The sequence below is a fragment of the Hippoglossus hippoglossus genome, chromosome 4, assembly GCF_009819705.1.
Source record: "Hippoglossus hippoglossus isolate fHipHip1 chromosome 4, fHipHip1.pri, whole genome shotgun sequence".
Classification (NCBI taxonomy): domain Eukaryota; kingdom Metazoa; phylum Chordata; class Actinopteri; order Pleuronectiformes; family Pleuronectidae; genus Hippoglossus; species Hippoglossus hippoglossus.
The window spans coordinates 15,670,609-15,687,011 of NC_047154.1; the positions used below are offsets into that span (position 1 = coordinate 15,670,609).

The window sequence follows — 16,403 nt, forward strand, 5'->3', positions numbered from 1 at the left end:
GACAAAAAAAAAATCCTAACACCTGCCAAAATAACGGCAGGCATAATCACAGAGCCTTAGCAACAAGTAAAGACAAACACAGCCCCGATGACTACAAATACCAACCGTAAACACATGCTGATGAACACAACACAGACGGTTTTGAGTCACTGATCTGGGGGAAGAGAAGGCACACCGAGTTGAACGACACCTCTCAAAAATACACCAATGTATTTATTTGTCGGGGTTGCTCGTGTCGAGGAAACGCTACCTCGGGAGGCTGCTGTTGTTGTGCTGTCCTTCTCGCGCCATTTGGATTTGTATGGGCCACGCTTTGCACGGCCGTGAAAGCTGCAAGTGGAGCTAAAGCAGCTAAAGAGGCTCACTGGGAGAACATAAAAAAAACAACACGAGGTTAACAGTTGTGGGCAGGATGGACATGCACTGTCTGACTCGATAAACAAGCAGAACTCACTGAAACTGAACTGAATGCTGCTGGATATTCCCACAATGTAAATTATGTCAATGAAAATTTGTTGCTCTCCCCTCGTTGGCTTTTCACACTCCCAACTTGCTTTTCGCATTAGCATTGCCAGGTTTTCTTTATCAAAGAAAAAAGCGAAAGAGCCAAGGTTGTTTGGGGGGAAAACGGCTCTGCCTGCCGAGCTGAAGCAAACACTTCTGACAAGATTCGGGTAAGGTGAGGACATCGTGCTCTGCCCCACGCTACTTGGGATTTTCCTGCAAACCCCTTAAAAACATTCAGCAAAGATGGTGAGGAAGCAAAGCACAAACAGCAGTCTTCTTCCCTGTTTGCCCTCCATCCTCTCACCCACTGCTTTGTTTTTCTCTTTCTACTTTATGCTTCTGTTGGAAATTAGCTGGGAGACAAAGAAGCCATGTGTTACATGGCATGCTTACTGTACCGGTGTGGTTGGGATTTCCGGTGCACGACCTTCCAGGCATGGCTGCACAGGTAATTAAAACTCATCTGGATTCTTTCTACATCTCTGCTGACAGGGCTGTTCGGGGCGAGACTTTAGGAGACAAAGGTAGCTTGGCACATTTTACGGGGGTACGGGGATCATGTGACTCCAACTGAGGGTGTTTGTGAGAGAAAGAATATGGATGTTCAATGAGGTGAGTAAGAGAGAGAGACTGTGTGTGTGTGTGTGTGTGTGTGTGTGTGTGTGTGTGTGTGTGTGTGTGTGTGTGTCAGGAGAGTTGAGGGGACAGCGTGTTTAAGCAGAGATAGGCAGCAGCCTATACGAGAAGCTTTGTGACCTACATTGAGGTGGGAAAGAGTGATAAACAGAGAAAAAGACCAAGGCAGACAGGGCGAGCAGAGGAGAGAGGGGAAGGGTTAGGGAATGAAAAACAGAGGAAAGGGGTATGTGATAAAGAGGTGAGAGATAGAGGTGAGAGAAAGAATGAAAGATGGAAAGAGGTAGGGAGGAGGGGGCAAGAAGAAATCCCAAAGAAAGAAAAAAGGAAGCAGGCGAAAAAGTGTTGGGTTTCAAAATCCAGCGCTCCCAACAGCGGCATGCCAGATGACCTTGGGCATGTCACGCTGCCATCTGTTCTCCCTGTCTGGCCTGTCAACATACCTCTAACTCCAGTTAAAACATGACATTCCTTCCTTATACACCGAGGGGCAGCCGTCGTCACCCCGAGCCAGCGCGATAGAGAGACACAGCCAGAGAGAGAGAGAGGGGCAGGAAGTAACTGAGATTCCGGGGTGGACTCGTGAGGCAGCCGGAGAGACGAGAAAGAGAGAGAGATACAGTACAGGCAAGAAAGGGAGTGACCTTTTCGCCAACAGCCCATCTTTATGAGCTGATATTGTTATCAATGTATTACTCCCTGGATGGCCACTAGAGCTACAATAACGCCATTGAACCGACAGTCCATCATCATAGGACAAAGAGGGGTGCTAACACAGACATCCTATGGGGCATTGGGTTGCAACTGATTGCACTCATAAATGAGCGTGGCTCTCATAAAATCATGTGGTAACTGCTTAGCGGTGCACAGGGCGATGGCTTTTGTTATCAACAGCTCGGGTGAAGCGCAGGCTGCCTGTTTGCTGTGGTGTCCGTGCGGCCGACACACTGTTTTCTGATGTGAAGTTAATCGTGCATCCTTTCAAATGTGATATGTCAACAGGGCTGATGGGAGGACGAGGGAAGCAGTTAAATTATTACAATTATATAATCATATATTTTATTATTTTTATTTTAATATATACATATATATATATATATAAAAAAAACATGTTTTGCTCTTCTTAGCATTTTTAAAAGTGTAAATGTTTTTATTTATTTATCTTTTTTATTAAAGATTTATTCTGGCAGCCAGAAAGGACAGAGCTCTGATGGGTTTCGATCTCAGTGCATCAGCAGGCTCCCAGAGCAGCGGGTCACGTAACTATCCCTAGATGCCCGTTTATGGTTTTAATATGTGCCAATAAATACTCCTTAATTGTTAATGACTTGGGTTGGGTGTGTTCTGGCAACAACCTAAAGGTCGCTGCCAGAACATGAGACACTGTGTAGTTCAAATTCAGAAATAAACAAACATAAATACGAAGGAATATCAAGGCGAGACTCTTGATATTTCTGCTCAGCCCTTGGACGACTCCTCTTGCATAAAAATTAGCATTAGCTGCTGTTATAGCTCAACAGTGCTTCCTGGTCCCAAATATCGATTGAGCTATCTCGGGCCAGAAGTGTAGAATTAAGTGAATCTTCAAATGCATTCCTCTATGAGATATTGAAAACCTGCTCCGATGGGTTTCTCAGTTCATAATACTCATCACTGGAGAGTCCACTTTGATGAGCCAATATTGGCTGGGTTCCAGTGCCCTAAAGCAAACTTTTCAGGGCCGTAAAAGTGACAGCCAGAGTCAGGCTTCCCAAAAGATGGAGGGATTTGGATCTTTATGATAGTTAATCATTACCGCAATCTACACAAATGTGTCCCAAGCGAAAACTCCCTGACCCCAAATACATTTAGAATTTGTCGATGACTGTGAGGAACTCCGGGATCAAGCTGCTAAATGTATTGATGGTATTAGTCGCGAGTCTGTTAAATTAAGTCCCCGGACGTTGCCTATGGCTGGTTTTGGGTAAGCGACACTGGCCCATTAACTTCACAGGGAGGTGTTTTCAAAGGAAGCCGCTAAATGACCACACTGCAATGAATGTGGAGTGTGTTTGGACTTTGACATTTCATTGGGGATTCAAAAGTGAAACAGAGAAAAGAGCAGCCTGCTATTTGGGTCAAGGAAAAACCTGTTAAAAAAATTAAAAGAAAAAAAAAAAAATCGGTAAAATAATCCCTTCAACCGCAAACTACTTAAATCATTATTGAGCTCCTTTCAGGGCAGCGTTTTACTTACACCCTTAATGTATTCACTCTCAGTTCCCGAGAAAAGCATTCCTGCTCATTTATTGCTGCCAAGTGAGGTGAGGTGACATGCCCATGTTCGAGAACAGCTTCATCATCGCAGGACTGCGCCAATATCCAGAGAGATAATGACACCGGTAAGGAAACTCCCCACCAGTTAGAAAAGGAATAATTACATTTTAAGTTGCACACTGAAAATATTCTGCCCGTGTAGCTTTTCACATCTCCCCTCATATAACCTTGTGCCCTGCCAAACAACAGCATACTTTCCTCACAGTCCCCGACACTCTGGGGGATTAGGGGAGGTAATTCTACAAAGACCATGCCTCGCGCTCTCCTCCTCATCCTTCACTGACTGATACGTAAGGGAAGTGGGGCCCTGACCCACTCCTGACTTGGGGAAATTGCGGTGACCTCTCTGTGTTTTTGGGAGGAAGCTGGACCTGGCATATAGATGCCTTAGTGCTGTGGCAGACTTTTCTGACCCCAAGGACCTTTCGTTGGCCTACCCCCTTCGGTCACTTATTCATGCACACACACATGCACACACATACACACACACACTTATACCTCCTGCTGGATGGATTGGGTTACCCCTTGGAAGTGATGGCTGCCTCTGTTTTGCATCCTTACCCAATTCTCATCCTGGGAGCCGAGGAATGCCCCAGTCATTAACACCAGCAGCCTGCCTGTACCGGCAGCTAAAAGGTCTGCATTCATGAGAGCCATCCTGGAAACCAGATGTGCTTGTGCTGTGAGAGCTGTGTATGTGTGTATGCAGGGGATATTTCAAGTTTTCAAGCCATGTGTGTGCCTGAGCCCGCAGGGCCTGAGAGGTGCACAGGTCACTCAAGGAAAAGTGGAGGTGGGGAGGGAGGATCACACACACTGCTGCACACTTATGCGAACACAGTGATGTGCAGTGATTATTTCATTTGACCAAACATTATGAACCTCCAAAAAAGGGTTACACAGTTTGTATTATTGAAATACATATGGAGGAAAAATCCATACAATTAAATTAACATGTTTCCCAACTCTCCAGGAGACATCAAGACTCGCACCTATTTTCAGTTTTATTTGCCAGTTTGGGGATGTCACCCACTGAGAAAACCACTAGAGAATGGTTTCCCTTTGACAGCAACAAGTAACCAGGACATTATTTCACACATTGTTGATGAGATTTTTAGTTATAATCTTTCAAGAGGTAGGCGGCATAAGTCTAAGCAGCAAATATGTCAAAGCCTCTGCAAATAAAACAGAAACTGTCTGCACAAATGGTGTGATTTAAAAGTCTGATACAGCCTTCGGTCTACCCATCAGACCGTTCTATTGTTCTCCCCATGGTCTGTTATCTTTATTAAGCTGAATATCATACCTGGAAAATGCTCTTGAACGCAAGTGACTAAAGACACCATGGGACGTCATAAAATGCTGTCAACAGTTCTAATTAGGGAGTTTTAATTCTTGTCTTAACTTCACTTTTCCCACACAAATGCAAGACTGACGATGCTGAACACTGCCAACTAATCTTTGCCACCCACAGAAAAACAACACCGCTGCCAGAACTAAAACAAAATGAAAATACATTGAATACATTTCAGAGTCAATTATTTTCTTCCAGTGAGAACCCTAACACTGGGCAGAACTGTCCCATTTACAAGTGGCAATCCATTTTGGCTAAGTGATGTCATGCAGCCTGTCACGTTAGTCTGTGTGAGGCACCGGGCCTATTCCTCAACCCAGCGGCCGCTTGCTCATGGTGGGGACAACGAAATTTCTTTCTCATTTGGAAGGAAATAACAGGGCCAGAGACTGCGCTGGCAGCCAAACAGAAACTGCGCCCAGAGCTACACTCAACCAAGGACACCAGCAAGTCTCCGTTTGTTTTTTGTTTTTTTGGAGTAACAAAGAAAGCGTTGGATACGTGCACGGATATTACTAAGGTTATTTTACTTTATTGTTGTTTGTCTTCGTAGCTTCAAGCTGGCCAGAGAACCTGGGTAGTCCTTTCCACTGAACGCCACAGAGAACAGTAGCAGTGACTTTGGTTGGGGAATAGCAAGCCCCTTAGCCCATTTAGGTCAGTACAGTCACATATCTATTCCCTCTTTTCCAATTTCCATGCCCTGCACACGGGAATCCTTATGCCAGAGACAGCTTCATTATTAGCATGCCTTGCACAGAGCTCAATGGCAGGATATTGCATAGAGAAGCATATAACAACCGAGCAATTTGAGTTGGGCAGCTGGGCATGCAGGTATTGTGATTTTAATTCCCTTCTCAATTCCCACATCCCTCTACAGTGGGCCGTTGTTCTTCTCTAAATAGTTTGAGGTAACATTTCTTTTGAAAATGCTCGGCATGCTGAAACTGTGAGGGATGCAGAGGAACAGGTGATGTGATTTCACATTGCATTTTGCACAACTTGTAAACCACTTGTGGCATTGCTGATCTCTATGAAGGTGTTGTATTTATAAAACAACAATGAGACTTTCTCTGCTGTGACAAAGTAAACTTTAAACATATTTACATGGCAACAAGGCAGATGTTGAATTTACCAAAGTGCACTCACACTATAAGTCCAAAGCCAGTTTACCAAAAATTGAGTTTTCTTTTTTTATTCAGAGTATCATTCAAATACACGATAGCTTCTGCTTCCATCACCACATTTGTGGAGTAAAATGTCTTCCTGTTATCTGCCATCTAAATGGCCATTAGCCGCACTAACCCAATTAGCGGAATAAGATCTACACAGCCTTCCATTGTCCTTCCATCACAGGAAACAGTAGAGGTTTGCTGCATTCTGATCAAATGTATGGTGATTAATGGCTGTGCCCTCACTATGTTGACAGGCTCAGAAATCCAGCCCCACATCAGCGCTACACATATTTGTCTGTGTAACTGACACTTGAAGGAATAAATTGGGCAATAGCTCCATCACCTACCTGACTACCTATACCAAAAAATGTTATTTCCCAAATGAATAATAGGAGCAAGATACTGTCAGGACCACGCTTCCTCCTTGACATGGCACATCTGTGCATCGGGAATAATGACCAGGCTAAAAATATTATAAACTCGGTGGCAAATTGCTTAAAGGTCGTTTTAATTATACGGATGGATTGTCAAGCAGTCACGCTTGACAGGAAATAGAAACAAATGATGTAATGGCTAAATGAGGAAATCCCGTCTGTCAATTGCTTGGTGGGCACCATCACAGGAAGCTCCTGGTCGAGATGGATAAAGCAAAGTAAATGTATGAGACATATAAAATATAGATATAGATATTTTCGTACCTGCTTCTATGAGAATAGTATATCATGTTCTGGGAAAAATGGGAGAAGGACAGGATTTCTGACAGAGTTGTTAAAATCTGAGGCAAGTGGGTGAAATGGATTAAAGCACAGCAGAAGAGAACGTCAGTATATGGGTCAGTTACCTGACCCCAGACATATTTTATTTACTCTTCTATCTGCTCCCAATATTTGTGCGCTGTAGCCATTATGCTGCATTAGCCTTTCTTTTTCTCCGTTTGAGGATTGTGACTATGAAAAATATGAAAAGCTTAAATACATTAAAGGGATGAAAACATAAAAGCCACGTCGTTCGCTTCTCTTCAAAGACAAGGGGTTGAACTACTTTAAAACATTTGGAGCTTCAGTAAATCTCAATGGAAAAATGTCCACTATAGTTCAGATAGCAAGGGAACAACCTACCTGAAATAGAACAGGGAGAGAAACATGAACGGAGAGAGCAGGAGGGACAGAGGGAAAAGCAGAGAAAACGGCTGTCTCTCTGTGAGGTGTATTTAAATTATTCCCATTTGAAAAAAAGAAAAAGTTTGAGGTACTTATCAAGCCATAAATCTGTGGCACAGGAGATAAAAAAACTAAAAACGAAATAACAAACACCAAACGTCATGCTGCTTTGAATGTCTGCCGTCTTTCCCCCACACCGCAGGAGTTCAAAAGAATAATAACTTTGCCCTCACTCATCACCGCCAAGAGAAACGTTAGGGCAGCTCGTAATATTGTTTTTTTTTTCCTTTCCTTTTTTTTTTTTTTAATTAGTAATCTAATCTGATCATTAGGGGACCAAAAAAAACTCAGCAAAGCTATAGTACAACTGTGAACCAGGCTAGTAATTGAAATGATGGCAGCTAGTTAGAAAAGTCCACATCTGTCTGGTGACGCTTTCCACCATCTTTACCAGATTACGTGCTGTGACAGAAAAAGCAGAAGGGAAGTTAATTGAGTAATTTCGTGTGGGAGGGAAATGCATGTGTGACAAAGAAAGTGCACACGAGCAGTCAGGATCGAAATACTGTGTCATACATGTGTGTGTGTGGGTGTGCGGGTATGTTTTAGAGCATTTGTAGGAGCTGAAAGCTTTAAAACATGGGCTCATATTCAGGGTGAAAAGGTTAAGGCCTCTAAACTCAGTTAGTTTTAACAAATCGTGCATCCTTATTGCTACAGAGTAAAGAAATAAGAGCCAAGGAGAAAATATGGAGGAGGGAGGGTCCTGAGCTACAGAAGGTAAAAGAGACAGTGAGTGCAATAGCTAAAAGGGAAGAGGATGGAGGGTGGATAGAGGTAAAGCGGTGAAGTGGTGAGAGAAAGGCCGCTGATGGGGAACAGATGGAGGGAGCAGAGGGTTGTGATTAGTGCTACACGGGGACTGGGCCTCTGCAGCGCTCAGTGCGTAGCGGTGGTTGGCCCTGAGGCGGCGTCCTCAGCGCTCGCTCCCCTCCCATAGTATCACCGTCACTGGCCAGACAATCCCAGCATGGGATGGCTTGTTCCTCCATCCACTGTGCGGCGAGCTAAAACCGAGACCGTTTCTCAGCGTTCCCGTTCTTGCAAAAACAAGATGTCCTGTTGGCAAGAAAGCGTCCCTGAAGGAATTACACGCCTGGTTTCATCGTTTACATCTCCTCCGTGCTGGAGGAGTCTGAAATTTACTCTGGGATTGTGTTTGTTGTGATGCTGCAATGCGTTTGTCACATTATTACAAACACGGCCATTGTTTGTTTTTTTAAATCTATTTATTCATCATTAGTACTATTGCGATTATTTTACTTTCCACACCTGATGCACTGCTTCTCCCCCTCCTCTCGCCTGGCAGCTTCATTCAACCATCACTCAGCACAGCACAATTTCAGCCAGAGCCTCAGCCGGCTGAATTAGGGTAACTCGAGCTGCTCTAGATTGTAATCAAAGCGAAAATAATGAGTGCAGGACAAAGGCCGGCACTATTACTCCAGCTGGATTAAAATTTCTCTCCCTTACTTTTTTCGTCTTTTGCTCTCTCTCTGTCCTCATCCCCCCCCCTAAGAGTCCAGCAAAATACAAACAGCAGAACAGAGTGCGAGGGAAAAAAAGAAACAGGACCATGCAAGCAAAACTGTTAGTGAAAGAACAAGACAGAAAGAATGTAAGGGCTAAACAGGGAGAGACACAGTGGGGCAGCAGGGCCTGTTCTAGCCTCCACAGCCGGGGACTTGCAAATGAACTAATCACCGGAGGGGATTCTTCTCGGCTTACTTAAACAACCAGTAAGTTAAACACACATGCTTCACAGCCACCGCCACATAAATGTGTGTATGTGTGTGTGTGTGTGTGTGTGTGTGTGTGTGTGTGTGTGTGTGTGTGTGTGTGTGCCCATGTGTCCTCATGGGCGTGTGAGCATTCGTGACCTGCTACCCAACGGACTGAGGCGAGCAGCAGGCCGTCAAAATAAGAAGGCATCTGTTCCAGCGGATCCTGGCAAAAGCTGAGACAGTTAGTGAGATGAACTGGGAGGGAATCCGGAGCCAGGGATGCGAGTGTATACTGTGGCCCCCACATTTGAGGTTTTCTGATTGTTTTTCTTTGCAATAATAAGGGGAAACTAAATGATATGTGACTGCAATTTGTAAAGAAAACACGGGGCCTGCTGCAAATTAGGCATGCTGCAGGACTTCCACCCCACTTCCACGTAAATATAGCTGGCTTTGGGTTGTGACAACGAGACAGAAAAAAAGAAACACTGGCTAAAAAGGAGCAAATAATGTATGAATATGGGTTTTTGCTTTACTGAGTTTTTGTTTAAGCTTGTTTTCAATTTTTTTTTTTTAGAGGTGTCAAATATTTAAATGGTATTTCAAACCTCTCTGTTCTATCACACATGGAAAAATATCACACACCAGTTCTGCCATCTTATCTGCATTGTCGTGTTTTGTACAGACGCTGGCAAAACAAGACATGAATCATCGCTGCATTTTCACTCTGTCTTTCCAGCCCTCTATTCTTTTTTCACAGCTATACCGTCTGACGATGCTGCGGTGCAGGCACGGAGGCAGCTGCACGACCAACAAGAAATTCAGTAAATTTCACACTATTATGCCTGCCAGAAAAGAAAAAAAAACAAACTGGGCTCAGATTTGGTGATTTGGCCTCTCAAGTCTCATTCCAGTCTTCCCGCTGCCTGCCACAAAACAGAGGACACCGTCCCTGCTGCATCCCTCTTTGGATGCGGCGCCCAAGAAAACACAGTGGAAGTCACCAGCTATGGTGTCATTTCAAACAAGTTGGAGCACGTTCAGATCTGTGGCACCAAACGATCTGCATTCTGCTCAGGGAAGCCATGACGAAACCAAATACAAGACATGACTGGAGAGTTAACGCTCGTGACAAAAAGGGGGAAAAGCAATCAGAGCAAAAGTGAAACTAGAGCCAATCTGAGTCAAGTTAGTTTTGTTATAATATATATACAAGATATATTACCGCACAAGGCTCCAGTATTTTTTACAAATAGTAGATGCCTGACGGGCTGTCATCCTCTGGCCTGCCAAGATACATATTCTTCCTTCTTGTCTCTCTGTAGAGAAATCACAAAAAATGTTTTGCCAAGAAAAACACAGGACCTCCCCTTTAATTCCATTTGGCCAGCATTTACTTTAAGAGATGAGCTGCAGGTTGCTGACACTGTGAGAGGATTGTTATGCATTTTGATGCTCGATAGTGCCTGGAGGGGGCAGAGGAAACGAACTGATGGGAAATAGAGGCACTGAGTCAAGCAATTTATAAGGACCTTCTCTTTCCCATATGAGAGAGAATCACAATCTCGGGAACTGTGCTGAGCAGAGTTTCAAGCTGGGGCCTCTGTATATGCATGTTAAAGTGTTATATAAGTTTCTTAAGTTTCTTTGCTTTTTATATTTTCTCCCTGGCTCTTATTTCTACATGTGTTTATTAATGTGTTAGATTCATAGAATATATATTAACAACAGTAACTGTGATGTCAAATGCATAAAACAGCAATAAACATGTTTTGGGATTTGATGCAATTATGTCCAATAAAATGTTTTAAATTTAAAGTGTGTAATGTGTGAGGGGGAAATAAAGCTGACATGTTGGCGGGTTAAAGTGTGTGTTGTTTTTTGTATCCACAACTCATGAGTGAAATAAATACCAACTTTTTCCAACCAGGCTTTGAGATTACTTCACAGCAGAAGCATTTTCCCAGTGTATGATTTTGAAAACCACTAAACACGGTATTCCACAATTGAATTACTTCTGAATTTCCTCGTCATTGGGGGGGGGGGAGTTAATGGCTGGTTACATGTTCCAGTTGCATGTTGGGTGACATATTTATGTGCCCCTGGCTGCATGACTGCAAATAAACACACCAGCGCTTTAAAGCTGGAGAGTCGCCAAACCATGAGTACAAAACTGTTAATTAAAGGTGAAGTTAAATTTCACCTCAAACTAAAAATAATCCTAAAGGCTCAGAATGGGCAAGGTAAGCATATACTCATATTTTGAGGGTTTTTTTAAAGTAAAAATATGATGCATTTTAAAATATATTCTTTTAAAATGTTGTTAGTCTGTGTAACAAATGTGCATTGTTGTTGTTTTTTGTCAGTCGAACCACAAACCGCTCTGGATTCATTTGGATGACAACAGCATCTTGTGAGGGCAGCCAGTGGGCTTCAATCACGAGCTGGATTTGTTTTGCAGCCTCCCGGTAATTAACTGATTGATAATTTCTGGGTTGGTTCCCCTTAATTACGGGGCTGATTGTAAATGAACATGGTGATCCAGTGAATTGGAAGCGACCTAAACAAAGTGGGACACCTCTTCCAGAATTTCTGCCATGTCTGGTGGCCGCCCACACTCTGTTGCGGCGGCCCGAAATGACGCTGAAGAAATCTTCCCCTGACTGGCCCCGGTTACCACACTTATATTATCCTCTTAGAGATACAGGCAGAGCTAGAATTTGTTTCACCATCTACGCCTTATGTGTAATTATATAGACTTAAAGGTTTTAAATTGTATTTAATGTATTTTATGTAATTTCAGTATTTTTTATTATTATACAAAAGGGACAGGGCTAATTGTTGAAGAGTAAAAACGAAAAAAACATCCCATATTTCAACCCTGAAAATGTGAGAGTGCAGCATGTGGTGGAGTGACATGTTTCAACAGGGGGAGCCCCCCCTCTGTCATGGAGCGGGGCTTTAACTAAACAACACGACTGTCTAACAGGTACATTTGCTCAGCAGTGTTTTTCTTCCTCCAACCTGTTTAAAGAGAGATTAATGTTCAGCAGGCAGACTGAACCTCAGGGCCTGTCGCACTTTTGTATGATTTGTAAGAAGCACTTTTTCATATTTTTGTCTGTGCTGGATTAGATGCCTTCGCCAAACTTAGTTTTTCCCAACCAATATTAAAATATAAAACAAATCAAGGGCAGCAAAATTTAAAAAAAGGAATATTGTATTTATTGTAATATTTGAATGTTAATTTCAATTAATCAAACCTTAATTACTGTAAGCTAAACCATTTCCAGAAGGTGCAGCAACATTTGCACCTCTTTATGTGTGGGCCAGATTTCCCTGTGTCATTAGAGAACCTCTTTTTTTTTACATTTTAATAGCTTTACATTACAGTTTAACTTGGCATGTTTAAGTAGGGAGAACACTATGAGTGATATACACGGACAAAAGTGTCTGAGAAGACGGCAGCTTCTATACGAGCCAGACAGATGACTGAGGGAGTTTCACTCAGCCATGTGGCGAAGTGCTCCGCAGCAGCTGCAATCAAGGCCTTTATGGCGGCCATTACTCCCAGCTGATGGGGAGAGCGGAACCTCGTCATTATAGCTGCCTGACAGGGATCAAGGCCAGCGAAGCCTCCACAACCTCTGAGCTGCCCGTGCCCCGGGTTGCTCACCTTCTAGTGACATCAAAACTACAAGGAGGGAGGTGGGGGGCGGGTGGGGGGGTGGACAAAAATAAAAACAAAGCTTGCATTTTCTTCCCGCTTTGCCCTGAGTTTTTCCTCTAAATCTTCACAGATGAGAAGCAGTTGCAAGGAATCTGTGTTTGTAAAAGCAGGTAATAGAAATATCATTTTCAGCACTTGGGGTTCTCCTGCAGTATGGGGGCTTCTTTTGTCTGGGGACTTCTCCTTTGGCAAAGCAGCGGTGAGCGGTGCTTTGCAGGATTTTCCTGTCTCTTTATTTCAACATCTCCTGGAAAGGTATGTGGAAAATCTTTTGATAAACAGAGTGGAGGGGGGGGGGAAATTCAGTCCAGGACAGTGTACAGTGAAGCATATGTCAGCAATTCGGTTTTAAGTCCGGATGAAGTCACAATGGAGTTTTGTTTACGGTATCATCAACATTGCAGCATGCTCTGGCAGCATTTGCACGATTGCAGAACGATCACATAATTTGTTTGCAATGTGAAAGTGTTTTTCTACATCTGAGCAGGAGGACGTTTTCCAAATGAGTCATTGTTTATTGTTGAAAATAATGAGCGTGGAGCTAACTAAGTTTTCGGGCGACCTATCAATGCTTTATCTTTTAAGCAACGGTCGATCAGCGGAGCGAGGATGTTGCAGTAGTGAGTGGCTCCGAATGCCAGAAATATTTTAGAAATTCCCGAAGTTGAAAAATCTCTGTCAGACAGCGCAGCAGGGAAAAAATACATTTACTGTAAACCTGTGTCTCCTGGAGCTGCTGCATTAATCTAAAGCAGGAAAAAAAACTTTCACTGCCTCTCTATTCTATGAGAGACCAAGGAGCCATCCATCACTATTTTCCACAGTGCTTTACTGCCCAAACTGCTCTCTCAACATAGAAATGAGCACTGTGGGGCTGGGCAGAGGTTTCTGGCCCCTGAACAACTGTACACAGTGAGGTTCACTAAACATCTATTACAGCACGGTTCTCAGCTGAAGGGAGGCAGAGTGCAGATTATTGTTGACATTGTTTTATGTATGTAAGATTTATGTGTTAGATAACTCTAAATATAGAAATAGTAAAATAAAACAATTATATAATGTTTATTTAAATCAATTTTGCTTAATGTAATGATGTTCGTATTAGTCATGTGAAAACAGGATGCGTTTTTTTTTCAGAAGGCAATTACAGTTTTTCCGTAACTTAAATAAAATACATTTTATCTACCAGCAATTATGTGTCAGCTGCAAATGATTCAAGGAACTCTGTGAGAAACAAAATGGATGAGATGTCATTTGAATGATAAAAGAGCAGAAATAAAACAAAACCAACAAACCCCTCGAAGAGAATCCCTTAATTTCATATTCATGACATCAACTCCGACCAAACCTTCGTGGGCTAATATCGGCCAACATGCTCTCCTTTCAGCGTGAACACAATCAACAGTAAATTATACATGAGAAGCAAGCATCTACCTAACCCATTAAAAAACACCCTAACCTGCAGGTCAGGCAGCAGACAGCAACAACAGAATCCACCCTCACACCTTTCCTCATCATGTCAACTGAGACAATGAGGGCCTCGGCTCAGGGCACGACACGGACACATTCTGATACTGCAGCGGAACAAAAGTGGGGCCACTGAGCGTCCCTGTCAAGCTCCTAATAATAGAAATACAGTCGCTGAATAGCCATGCAGCCAAATCCAGCACCACTGTGCCCTCAGACAAAAGGTGCGGTGCTAATCCCCCTTCATGGGGTCTGCATCCCCTGTCATGCCCAGTGGTGAACCATGCTGAGACGCTGCGTTGGCGGCTGACACCTCGACAAAGGAGGCGTCCCGGGCCACTGTTGGGCCTGTGTGCTCTGCACTGCTGTGCATGGAATCTGCATTGGGGGAATAAAAGAGATGAGCAATGTGTTAAACAATAAGCCGCCTGGGTGCTGAGACCCCCGTCAACTAGCTCGGTGTGGCCACCCATCAAAACCCTTGAGCCCAGCATTCGAGGCTGGCGGACAGTCCGGCCCCTGTCCACCCCCTCTGACATCCGGCCCTATCAGTCCTGCCTGGGCCTGCTCTTCTGTCCACTGCTCTACTCTGGTGAATCTGACAGCTGATACCACGGTTATTCGCTCAGCGCATCTCTCCACACACACACTCGCATACAATGACCCTATGGCCCCGCCTGTCTAACCAACCAGCTCTTACACCCCGCGACAGACAGACAAGGTGGAGAAAACAAACTGACAGTGTCACTTGTCCGCCACTTAGATTTCACACTACATATGTGCGCGTGGAGACGGCTCTTTTTGCCCCAAAATAACTCAGCTGATTGAAATACAGCGACACCGTTTGTATTTTTTTCTCTTACACGCATAAGGCAAGCCGACGGAAAATAGGTCAAACGCTATGCGGATGTGGTTCAAGTCAAAATGGCTGCTTTGGTGGGTGTGCTCGTATGATCGGAGGGCTGCAATGGCACTTAGCAAACATTGGTGGCGCTCTTACTATATATACGGTAAAGCTCCTCACCCACCACATAAAAAATGTGCAGCTTCCTTCTGGTTTAAGACTTAAGAAGATGCTGATATCTTTATTCATGTATTGTTGGGAATACATTTTTTTTTTAAATCACAGCTCAACCCACACAAATATATTAAGACATTAGAACATAATCTATAAAAACATAATAAAAAATATTTAATTCTCAATAAAATCCAGGCTGTAAAGCTCAATACTGGTATTTCTTTATTTTCATTGTAAGTCGATTACGTGTATAAGACCATGTCTCAGGACTGTATGCGACAATTTGCTAATGCAAATTGCTGCTCTGTTTGAACTACACACACATTCCTGTGCTAATTCAGTGTGAAGGGACTTCCTCAGCCTGTTGCCATTATGAAGATAAAAACTTTTAAGATGAGTTTTCTGTGGCCCTCCCCCTGTTGTTTCTACTCAGTTTTATCCGCCACACTGCAGAATTAATACTTAGAATTAAGATATTCTGTTATATTTTACTTGTACTGTAGCCTTAGATGGCTCTTGCTGTGGAATACCAAACTCTTCATTATCATAAATGCGTTTTATACCAGCTTACCAGACACTTCCGTATTTGTCATGCAGTGCACTTACAACGATCTATCCTTTGTGGAGTCTTTTACTGCCTGGTATTGAGTTTGTTGTTATTTACAGATAAGAGATGTGTTTATGGTATGGCAGAGCAGTTGATCTGGCTGTGCTGTGTGCTGATGTGGTTTACAGTTTGCTAATTGGAAAATAATGAGGGTAATAATGGCCTACCACTCATTAAAATTCATCAGTTGGGCCTTTTCTTTCCCTCATAGCATTGAGTGCGAATTAAATGACATGAAGAAAGAAGATATTAGAATATCATCTCATTATATTGACACACTTAATTATAAGGGGAAAAAAAGCATCTGTTGGTGTACGACCTGAATATCAATATACTTAATGAGAATGCAATAATTCCCTTAAATGAGCCATATTGTGGCTTCACCATTGTGGTTAAATATACATTGGTGGAAAAACAGTTTACTGTACCAGCACTACACACAACGCAATACTGATAATGTGCCTCTATATATTTAATGAGTTATTATGAATAAGGCTGTGTATGACCTGAGGATCTACATACTTAATGCGCATGTAATCATTCTTTCAGACAGGCCTACTTGACAATGCATCACATATAATATAAACTAATGAAAAGCTCAGGGCTCCACACTAACTTTTCCCATTAGTAGCACTGGTGCTGCCTACTG

At 43.1% G+C, this 16,403-nt stretch overlaps 1 long non-coding RNA gene across 2 annotated transcripts; it reads left to right on the forward strand.

Annotated features, from left to right (window-relative positions):
• The first annotated feature begins 237 nt into the window (after positions 1-237).
• LOC117760648 lies at positions 238-10,799 on the forward strand. Of its 2 annotated transcripts, XR_004613699.1 has the most exons (3): positions 238-753; positions 861-955; positions 9,672-10,799. It is a non-coding gene; the product is annotated as an uncharacterized LOC117760648 (long non-coding RNA). The 2 variants fall into 2 exon arrangements; XR_004613698.1 differs by lacking the exons at positions 238-753; positions 861-955 and adding an exon at positions 4,434-9,244.
• Positions 10,800-16,403: the final 5,604 nt, after the last annotated feature.